General features: G+C 39.0%; 1 non-coding gene across 1 annotated transcript; it reads left to right on the top strand.

Moving 5' to 3' along the window:
- The first annotated feature begins 9,590 nt into the window (after window positions 1–9,590).
- Window positions 9,591–9,781, top strand: LOC126254353 (U2 spliceosomal RNA). The gene has a single exon (XR_007546055.1). It is a non-coding gene; the product is annotated as a U2 spliceosomal RNA (small nuclear RNA).
- The last annotated feature ends 233 nt before the right edge of the window (window positions 9,782–10,014 follow it).

The raw sequence follows: 10,014 nt of genomic DNA, 5'->3' as shown, positions 1-10,014 counted from the left end.
TCGTCTATTCGCCCATGCACCTCTCCGTAACCGTCATTCACCCTTGTCATCTAAGGCCCGAGGTGCATCACAGCTGACTCAGCATCAGTTTTGGATGGCGCCATTTTGCCATGCATGGTATACTTTAATCACGGCGGCATGGGAACAGTTTACAAGCTTAGCCATTTCTGAAATGCTTCCACCCTTCGCCCGAAAGCCAATGATAATGTCGTTATAGGACGTCAGATACACTGTTCCGTTTCCACATTGAAACTACTGCACTGGTTTCAGCGTCCCCCTAACACGCTTTATATACCCTCCACTGCTATAGTTCAATTCTTTTATCTTGGCGGCTCGCGCATGCCCGCCCAGACGCGGGAGATTGCTGCGTTGCCAGTTGCAAACGACGCACGCGCCAATAGAAGCAGCGCCATAGTATAGTACAGTTCGCAAACTTACGTTTAGGGGGGAGCGCACAGTTCATGAAGTAAAGCCACCACGGCTTCATTAACCCTTTCGCTGCTACAGAGACGTGCTCCCCGCATTCCGCGCTGTGCGCTCCTTAAATCCGTATTACGTTGTCTAGTGCTTTTTATATCTTATGTGTAGCAAAATAAAACTCAAAACTGAAAATGGCTACATCCATCAAAAGCAAATGTTATAATCATCTTCTGCCCGTGTTTGCTTACAAATAGATTTGTTTTCGGAGAGGTCCCGCGTTGAGAAAAATACAGTTTTATATTGTCTTCTTATTCCATAGATATATTTCGTTGAAGTTTCAGCGTTATCAGTGGACTTTTATTATTATTTATAAAACAGGGAAAATGCTCTTTACTACTTGTAAACATATAAATTAGACAGTATTTACAAATCTGATGAAGGGACAAAGTTTCGTCTATATATACCTTGTTACCATATGCTATTGTTTTCCTTGATTTTTATGTTTCTTATTGCAGCTGTTTTCTTTCACAGTTATGATCTGCAACTGTACAGCACTTAATGTAGAACAGCTTTTTACTTCGCAATTTTATGACTGGGAATGTTGTTGGTTATGCTAACATTAACTAATTCTGTATGGAAGATTCTGTGTGTGTGTGTGTGTGTGTGTGTGTGCACGATACGATTCACTTACTTTCGCTGGTTTCCCCATTATCTTCACTGTGTTTCGCTCAAGGCGGACTTCTCCAACAACAAATCTACAAATGTTATGTAATCCACTTCATCCACCTGAAGCCCTTGAACGGTGTCAAGGGAGATATATGTTTCCATTTATCTTTTCCTGTCTATTTTCTCAAGAAATCATGTTGAGAAAAGTACGTTTCTTTCGTTTGTTCTCCATTCAGGGGCCCCACTAAAATATTCGAAGCATGCCTTTTCGACCTGGCAGCGCTTTCATCTAGACAAAATTGCACTGCATGATCAGCTACTATTCGTCTGGCTTGTGACACTTTTTCTTCACACAGACAATGAAGGGAACATCGAGAACAGACATATTTATCCAGATGTGATTTTATACTGCGACTGTTAAGCTTGTAAAGCTAGAAATGTCGCCGCTGTGTCATAACAAAAAATTTTCTTCCTTTTTTAACTTGAAGATGTCCGTACGTCACCAGTAAAGCGCTGCCTTACATTGCTGTTGCCACATTATAATTTCTAATTCTTGACGTGCTTTGCGCTTTCCACATGCTGCTGAACCCGATTTCGTGGGTGCTTTTCATCTGTCGCGATTGAGACGTGAGTATGCTGCTCCATATAATAGATCTGTCACGCTGCATACCGTCACTGTTGATATATTTAACAATGTCATACATTCTCCCGACGCTTATTTTAGATTTCGGCATCTTAGACGCAAACAAAAAGAAAAAGTAAACAAGCAGAGGAACACCCCAAGTCCCATAGGCTTCACTCGCCGCTGTGTGTCACGTACTGAACATCAAACTGCTTCACTAAGAGAGTCATCGTAGCACCACTGCTAGCGCTGACGTACTTAAGTAAGTCTGATGTGGTAGAAGAAGAAACAGGAGTCGATTTAGAAGAGATAGGGGATCCCGTATTAGAATCAGAATTTAAAAGAGCTTTGGAAGACTTAACGTCTAATAAGGCAGAAGGGATGGATAACATTCCATCAGAATTTCTAAAATCATTGGGAGAATTGGCAACAAAACGACTATTCAGGTTGGTGTGTAGAATGAATGAGTCTTGCGGCATACCATGTGTCTTTCGAAAAAGCATCATCCACACAATTCCGAAGACGGCAAGAGCGGACAAGTGCGACGATTAACGCACAATCAGCTAAACAGCTCATGCATCCAAGTTGCTTACAAGAATACTGTACAGAAGAATGGAAAAAAATTGAGGATGCGCTAGATGACGACCAGTTTGGCTTTAGGAAAAGTAAAGGCACGAGAGAGGCAATTCTGACGTTGCGGTTAAAATGGTGCAAGATGTTCGACATTCTGAGGAAAGTGGGGGTAAGCTATAGGGAGACACGGGTCATGTACAATTAGTATAAGAGCCAAGAGGGAATAATACGAGTGGACGACCAAGAACGAAGTGCTCGTATTAAAAAGGGTGTAAGACAAAGATGTAGTCTTTCGAACCTACTGTTCAATCTGTACTTCGAGGAGGCAATGATGAAAATAAAAGAAAGGTTCAGGAGTGGAATTAAAATTCAAGGTGAAAGTATATCAATGATACGACTCACTGATGGCATTGCTATCCTGAGTGAAAGTGAAGAAGAATTACATGATTTGCTGAACGGAATGAACAGTCGAATGAGTACACAGTATGGACTGAGAGTAAATCGAATAAAGACGAAGGTAGTGAGAAGTAGTAGAAATGAGAACAGCGAGAAACTTAACGTCAGGATTGATGGTCAAGAAGTAGAGGAAGTTATGGAGTTCTGCTACCTAGGCAGTGAAATAACCAATGACGGACGGAGCAAGGAGGGCATCAAAAGCAGACCAGCACTGGCAAAAAGGGCATTCCTGGCCAGGAAAAGTCTGCTAGTATCAAACGGAGGCCTTACTTTCAGGAAGAAATTTCTGAGAACGTACGTCTGGAGCACAGTATTGTATGTTAGTGAAACATGGACTGTGGGAAAGCCGGAACAGAAGAGAATCGAAACATTTGAGATATGGTGCTACAGGCGAATGATGAAAATTAGGTGGACTGATAAGGGGAGGAATGAGGAAGTTCTACGCAGAATCGGAGAGGAAAGGAATATGTGGAAAACACTGATCAGGAGAAGTTCTTGATGCAATAATTTACCAACAGCCGTATGTATTGTAGAAATTTATTTTATTTTATGAACTTCTATGTGCTACCATTTTCGGCAAACATCGATGTTTGCAAACCGCCTCAGTCTGTGTCGCCGGGCCATCAAGAGCTGTTGCAGGACGATTTGATTCACGGATCCAGTTATATGGCTCCTTCCGTGTATAGCGATTTTACGACTAAGACGAGTGGGACCTGAAGAGGGCATCAATGTAATGCCGAAACTAGTAGCACATAGAAGTTTATAAAATAAAATAAATTTCTACAATACATGCGGCTGTTGGTAAATTATTGCATCAAGAAGTTCATGCCAGTCGTCGTCCCACGATCCATAATGGATCAACGAAGATCAGGAGAAGGGTCAGGATGAAAGGACATCTGTTAAGACATGGGGGAATGGCTTCCATGGTACTAGAGGGAGCTGTAGAGGGCAAAAACTGTAGAGGAAGACAGAGATAGGAATACATCCAGCAAATAATTGAGAACGTAGGTAGCAAGTGCTACTCTGAGATGAGGAGGTTAGCACAGGAGAGGAGTTCGTGGCGGGCCGCATCAAAGCAGTCAGAAGACTCATGACCCAAAAAAAAGCTCAGTAAAGGCATTTATTGTCTCTTTTGCATTGTTTGCTGTGAGTGTAGAGATTTATCCACATATTTATCTATGAGATAATTTTAAATACGTTTTGTGGTTTTGTCTTATAGCCATTATGTGCAGAGAATTTCTGTTTCTGCCTTTTTCCCACTAAATGAATACCGGGGTAGTTCTCATGTAGTGCCTCAGATGCACGCTACACAACCATTTTGAACACTTTCCCACACTTGTCAGATAAAATTTAATCTACACGCAGACAGGTTGGGCGCAATGCTTAAGTCCTGGGGGCTGTGAATAGGAGACTGACAAGCTTCACTCTTTGGTTTTCGTCAACACTTACTCAGCATCATCAACTTCGAAAGATATGCACATAAATAATAGATATGGGTTATGGTGTTGTTCCATTTGTTTACTTTTATGGATTTATTAACGTTACATCAATTTCCTCTTTAAAACCTTGTTTTGTCTTTATTTTAAATTTGATTAGTCATTCATGACCGTGTGAGAATAGTGTTTTAGAGAATACGACATTCCTGTCGCAATGGAGACGTCAATGTTAACTCAAATGCTTCTTTTGGGAAAAGTTGGTTTTGTCACATTCAGACACAATTTCTATGAAAAATTACTATTCGGTCGTCACCAGTCATCTTCAGATCACAAGATACATGCGGAAGTTCACTCCATTCGCTGAGAAAACGATATTGGCAATGTATCTTGGTTAACAAAATTACGATTCCCTCTGCACTATACGTCAATTATCAAAATATTTCTGCAGAAAATATTGTGGTATCATTTCTGCTTCAGTTTCATCAGGAACTGATGTCAAATATTAAGTTTTCCAACGGACGTAAATCACTACAAATAACGTGCTAGAAAATGTGCTGAAGCTGAAAAAAGGTGCTGATACTGAAAAAGGACGCAAAATAAGCAGAGGCAGCAGAGTTTATTTTACGTTTCCCTTGCACGAGAAGTTCTTACCAGATTTTCAGATATAACAAAAATAAGGAGAAGCATCTTGAAGTCCGGAAAAGATTTAGAGGTGCCAAACACGAGGAGTAATAGGTATGCCATTTCTCTAATGAAGCGAAGTATGGCTGCAATTTAAAAGTACTGTGTCTGCATGGAGTTCATTGTTGGAAATATTTTAGGACTATTTATAAATTCATTACTTACAGAAGCAGGGGCGAAATAAGTTGAACATGTGAGTCTGCAGTGGTCGGTTTCCGTTTGCACTTAGCGTGTGCAAAGCAGCTTAGTAATCACTGCGATACTTTGCTGAGATTCGTTGCTGCAGTTCTTTGTTGTAGGCTCTTTGTGGCAGATGTCTTCGTAATGCCACGCAAAGAATCGTGTCCACATTTAGGTTTGATTAAAGGAAACCAGAAAGCTGGAATTTGAGTCAGATACTACGCTGCTGAAAGAACGTACTGTGAACGAACCAAGTGGCTGAAGCAATTTTTCGTAAAGCGTTTAACTTGATGGAAAGAAAGTGAAACTGATGGTTAAAAATATTTGTTTATTTCAAACTGTAAGGCACACATCACAGCCTGATAATGAGATAGTTATCTTTTCGTTCTTGGTGATATTTATGATGATACTTCAGAATTGAGTAACTCACTGCCCGATGTTCCAAAAAATTTGCAGTGAATTAAGAGTAGTAGTGATAAAGACTAGGCTGTAGTTTTAAGAGACTAGTCAGGAATAATCAGTGCGCAAAGAAGTGAGATATGGAAGTACTAAGGAGTGAAGAGGTACGCTTGAATTTCTCCAAGGCTATAGATACTGCGATATGTAATAGCTCTGTAGGCAGTTCAGCTTAAGAGGAATGGACATCTCTGAAATGGGTACTCACAGAAGTTGGAAAGAAACACATAGGTACAGAGAAGGTAACTGCGAAGAAACCATGAGTAAAAGATTAATACTTCAACTCATCGATGAAAGGAGGAAGTACAAAATTTTAGGGACGTTCAGGAATACAGAAATACAAATCACTTAGGAAACAAATAAATAGCACGTGCAAGGAATCTAAGGCGAAATGACAGCATGAAAATGTGAAGAAATCGAAAAAGAAATTAAAAGCAAGGGTTGAAACGTTAAGAGTGCAATGGGAATTTCACAGTTAAACGGAAAGGACAGGGCTGATAAGTGCAAAGACTACAGTGATGACCTCTATGAGGAGGAAGACTTGCCTGACGTGATAAAAAAAGGAACAGGAGTCGATACAGCACAGGTAGGGGATCCAGTATTAGAATCAGAATTTAAATGAGCTTTGTAAGATTTAAGATCAAATAAGGCAGAAAGGATAGATAAGTTTCCATCAGAATTTCTAAAATCGTTGAGGAAGTGGTAACAAAACGTCTCTTCATGTCGGTCTGTAGAATGTATGAGGCTGGCGATATACCATTTGATTTTTGGAAAAACTTCATCCTCACAATTCCGAAGATTGCAAGAGCTGACAAGTGCGAGAATTATCATACAATCAGCTTAAGAGCTCATGTATCCGAGTCGCTGACAAGAAAAATACATAGAAGAATGAAAAAGAAAATTGATAATGTTTAGGATGAGGATCAGTTTGGCTCTAGGAATGGTAAAGGCACCAGAGAGGCATTTATGGCGTTGTGATTGATAATTGAAGCAAGGCTAAAGAAAAATCAATATACGTTCATAGGATTTGTTTACCTGGAAAAACCGTCTGACAATGTCAATTGGTGCAAGATGTTAGACATGCTTAGAAAAATAGGGGTAAGCTTTAGGGAAAGACAGGTAATATACAATATATACAAGAGCCCAGAGGGAACAATAAGAGTGGAATACCAAGAACGAAGTGCTTGGATTAAATGTGCGCCATCTGCCAACTACTAGGCAGATGCGCTGGTGTGCTCACGTCAATCAGGAGAGCCCCACATACGCATCAGTATGAAATAGTTAAATATACTCGTAAGAAACCATGTAACAAACCATGGCTTACTAAGTGGTGGTGGTGGTTAGTGTTTAACGTCCCGTCGACAACGAGGTCATTAGAGAAGGAGCGCCGGCTCGGATTAGGGAAGGATTGGGAAGGAAATCGGCCGTGCCCTTTCAAAGGAACCATCCCGGCATCATGGCTTACTAAGGGTATAAAAATATCTTGTAAACGGAAAAGGGAAGTGTATCTGACAGCAAGCAAGAGTAGTGACCCAGAAACTATCAAACATTATAAAAACTACTGTGCTATATTAAGAAAAGTTATTAAAAAATGCAGGAGTATGTGTATCATGTCTGAAATCAGCAACTCTGATAATAAAATTAAAACAATTTGGAATATTATTAAAAGAGAAACAGGTCAACCAAGGGCACAGGAAGACAGTATTACCATCAAATTGAATGAAAACTTTACGAACAAAAAGTCAGAAGTTGAAAATATTTTGTTGTGGATACAGTAGGATCCAGGTCTTCATTATAAGATGCTAGGCTGTTAATTGAAGAGGCCATACCTATGCAATTTGATACAAATGAAATCTCACCCACTTCTCCCTCTGAAATTAGGAAAATAATAAACTTGCTTAAAAGCAAAAACTCACATGGAATTGATGGCATTTCCAGCAAAATACTAAAAGCTTGGTTTCAACAGATAAGTAAGATTCTCAGCCACCTGTGTAATAGCTCTCTGGAACAGGGCATTTTCCCTGATAGACTGAAATATGCTATTGTAATACCCTTGTATAAAAAAGGGGATAGATCTGATTTCAACAAGTACTGTCCAATCTGCCTTCTAACAGCTTTATCCAAAATTTTTGAAGAAGTAATGTATTCAAGAGTAGCTTCACATATCTGTAAAAATGAAGTACCAACAAAATGTCAGTTTGGTTTCCAGAAAGGTTTTTCAACAGAAAATGCCATATATGCTTTCAACAATAAAATTTTGAATCATCAATAACCGTACACCACCCATTGGGATTTTTTGTGATCTCTCAAAGGCTTTTGATTGTGTAAATCATGAAATTCTGCTAGACAAGCTCAAGTATTGTGGCATGAGTGGGACAGTGCACAAATGGTTTGATTCGTACCTAACTGGAAGAGTGCAGAAAGTTGAAATAAGCAGTTCTCATAATATGCAAAGATCAGCACATTGCTCAAACAGAGGAACTATCAAGAATGGGGTTCCACAAGGGTCGGTCTTGGGTCCTTTGTTGTTCTTAATATATATTAATGACTTGCCATTCTGTATTCATGAAGAGGCAAAGTTAGTTCTCTTTGCTGATGATACAAGTATAGTAATCACACCTGACAAACAAGAATTAACTGATGAAATTGTCAATAATGTCTTTCAGAATATTACTAAGTGGTTCCTTGTAAACGGACTCACTGAATTTTGACAAGACACAGTACATACAGTTCTGTACAGTAAATGGTATGTCACCATTAATAAATATAGACCTTAATCAGAAGCATATAGCTAAGGTAGAATATTCAAAAATTTTAGGTGTGTCTATTGATGAGAGATTAAATTGGAAGAAACACATTGATGATCTGCTGAAACGTTTGAGTTCAGCTACTTACGCAATAAGGGTCATTGCAAATTTTGGTGATAAACATCTTAGTAAATTAGCTTACTACGCCTATTTTCACTTATTGCTTGCATATGGCATCATATTTTGGGGTAATTCATCACTGAGGAATAAAGTATTTATTGCACAACAGCATGTAATCAGAATAATAGCTGGATTCCACCCAAGATCATCCTGCAGACATTTATTTAAGGATCTAGGGATATTCACAGTAGCTTCTCAGTATATATACTCTCTTATGAAATTTGTTATTAACAACCAAACCCAATTCAAAAGTAATACAAAAAAAAGTAATACAATACTAGGAGAAAGGATGATCTTCACTATTCAAGTTTAAATCTAGCATTGCCACAGAAAGGGGTGAATTATACTGCCACTAAAGTCTTTGGTGACTTACCAAATAGTATCAAAAGTCTGACAGATAACCAACAAGTATTTAAGAAGAAATTAAAAGAATTTCTGAATGACAACTCCTTCTACTCCATAGAGGAATTTTTAGATATAAATTAAGAAAAAAAGAAAAAAAACAAAAAAATTATTTAAAAAAATTAAAAATTTGTTATATTAACTTAATTATGTTGATAAATTAACTTAATTATGTCATGTATTGGAAAATTTGACTCGCTCCACATCGTTACGAAATATCGTATTCATGATCCATGGAACTAGTATTAATCTAATCTAATCTAATATGACCAGACGCTCAGAGGCAGAGGGACTGCCACCATGACTGCCAAGCATCAGCGAATAAATTTATGTGGGGTGAGTAATCGTCCAGCACAAAAACTAGCGATATTGAATCTTCTCACACAAGACACAAGTCTGCTTCTGTCATCTCTCAACCAGCATACTAGCTAATTCACTGTTCAGCCATCCAGAGGGTGCTGCCGCTGGGACTTCCAGTCAGCTGCTGGCCAGACACACCGCAAGACAAGCGGCTGTGGCTTGGGCGTATAATCCTAACTGCAATACCACCCCCGACATAGACTCTTTCCAATTTAAAGAGTAATTTTACCAAATCCGAGACAGTGATGTTGTTGTCCATGCACCTCCAATTTCTCACGCAAAATGTAAATTGCTCCCTTTTATATAAGGTATTTTTGATCACAGAAAAAAGGGAGCAAACACGCGTTTTCACATCACTGAAGTGTCGTTACTTGTTGCAAAAATCCTGTACAGTAATATGGTACAGGGTATATTTCCTCTAAGTATTCTCTCATCAGGTAAAAAGTATCTGTTCTAATCAGCTTAATATCTGCTATCTTCTGCATCACACGGCTAGAATATTAAACTCAGTTTTGTCTCATGACAGAATACTAAGAGCGTGCTCTACCTCTGTCCAAGGTTGCCTCCTCACTTTCGAACTCTTTTAAAATAACCAAATGCTTCGTCACCTACCAAGTCTCTTAAGATAGCAGAATAAAGGGGTTGGAAATATCAGTTTTATACTACACATCACTTTATAATTTCGTTAATACAGCTGATTTTATTACGATTGTAGCCTCTCTCTGTGTAGGTGGGAGATTAAAATTTCATTACAAGATCACGCCACAGCGAAGAAATGCCTCATTACCGCTTCAACTCGCGACTCATGTCTGTGGTACTCAAATGCTCGCTTTCA

This window comes from Schistocerca nitens, chromosome 4 (genome assembly GCF_023898315.1).
Source record: "Schistocerca nitens isolate TAMUIC-IGC-003100 chromosome 4, iqSchNite1.1, whole genome shotgun sequence".
Classification (NCBI taxonomy): Eukaryota; Metazoa; Arthropoda; class Insecta; order Orthoptera; family Acrididae; genus Schistocerca; species Schistocerca nitens.
Note: the sequence above shows the minus strand (reverse complement) of the source record. Positions and strands in the feature narration are given on the sequence as shown.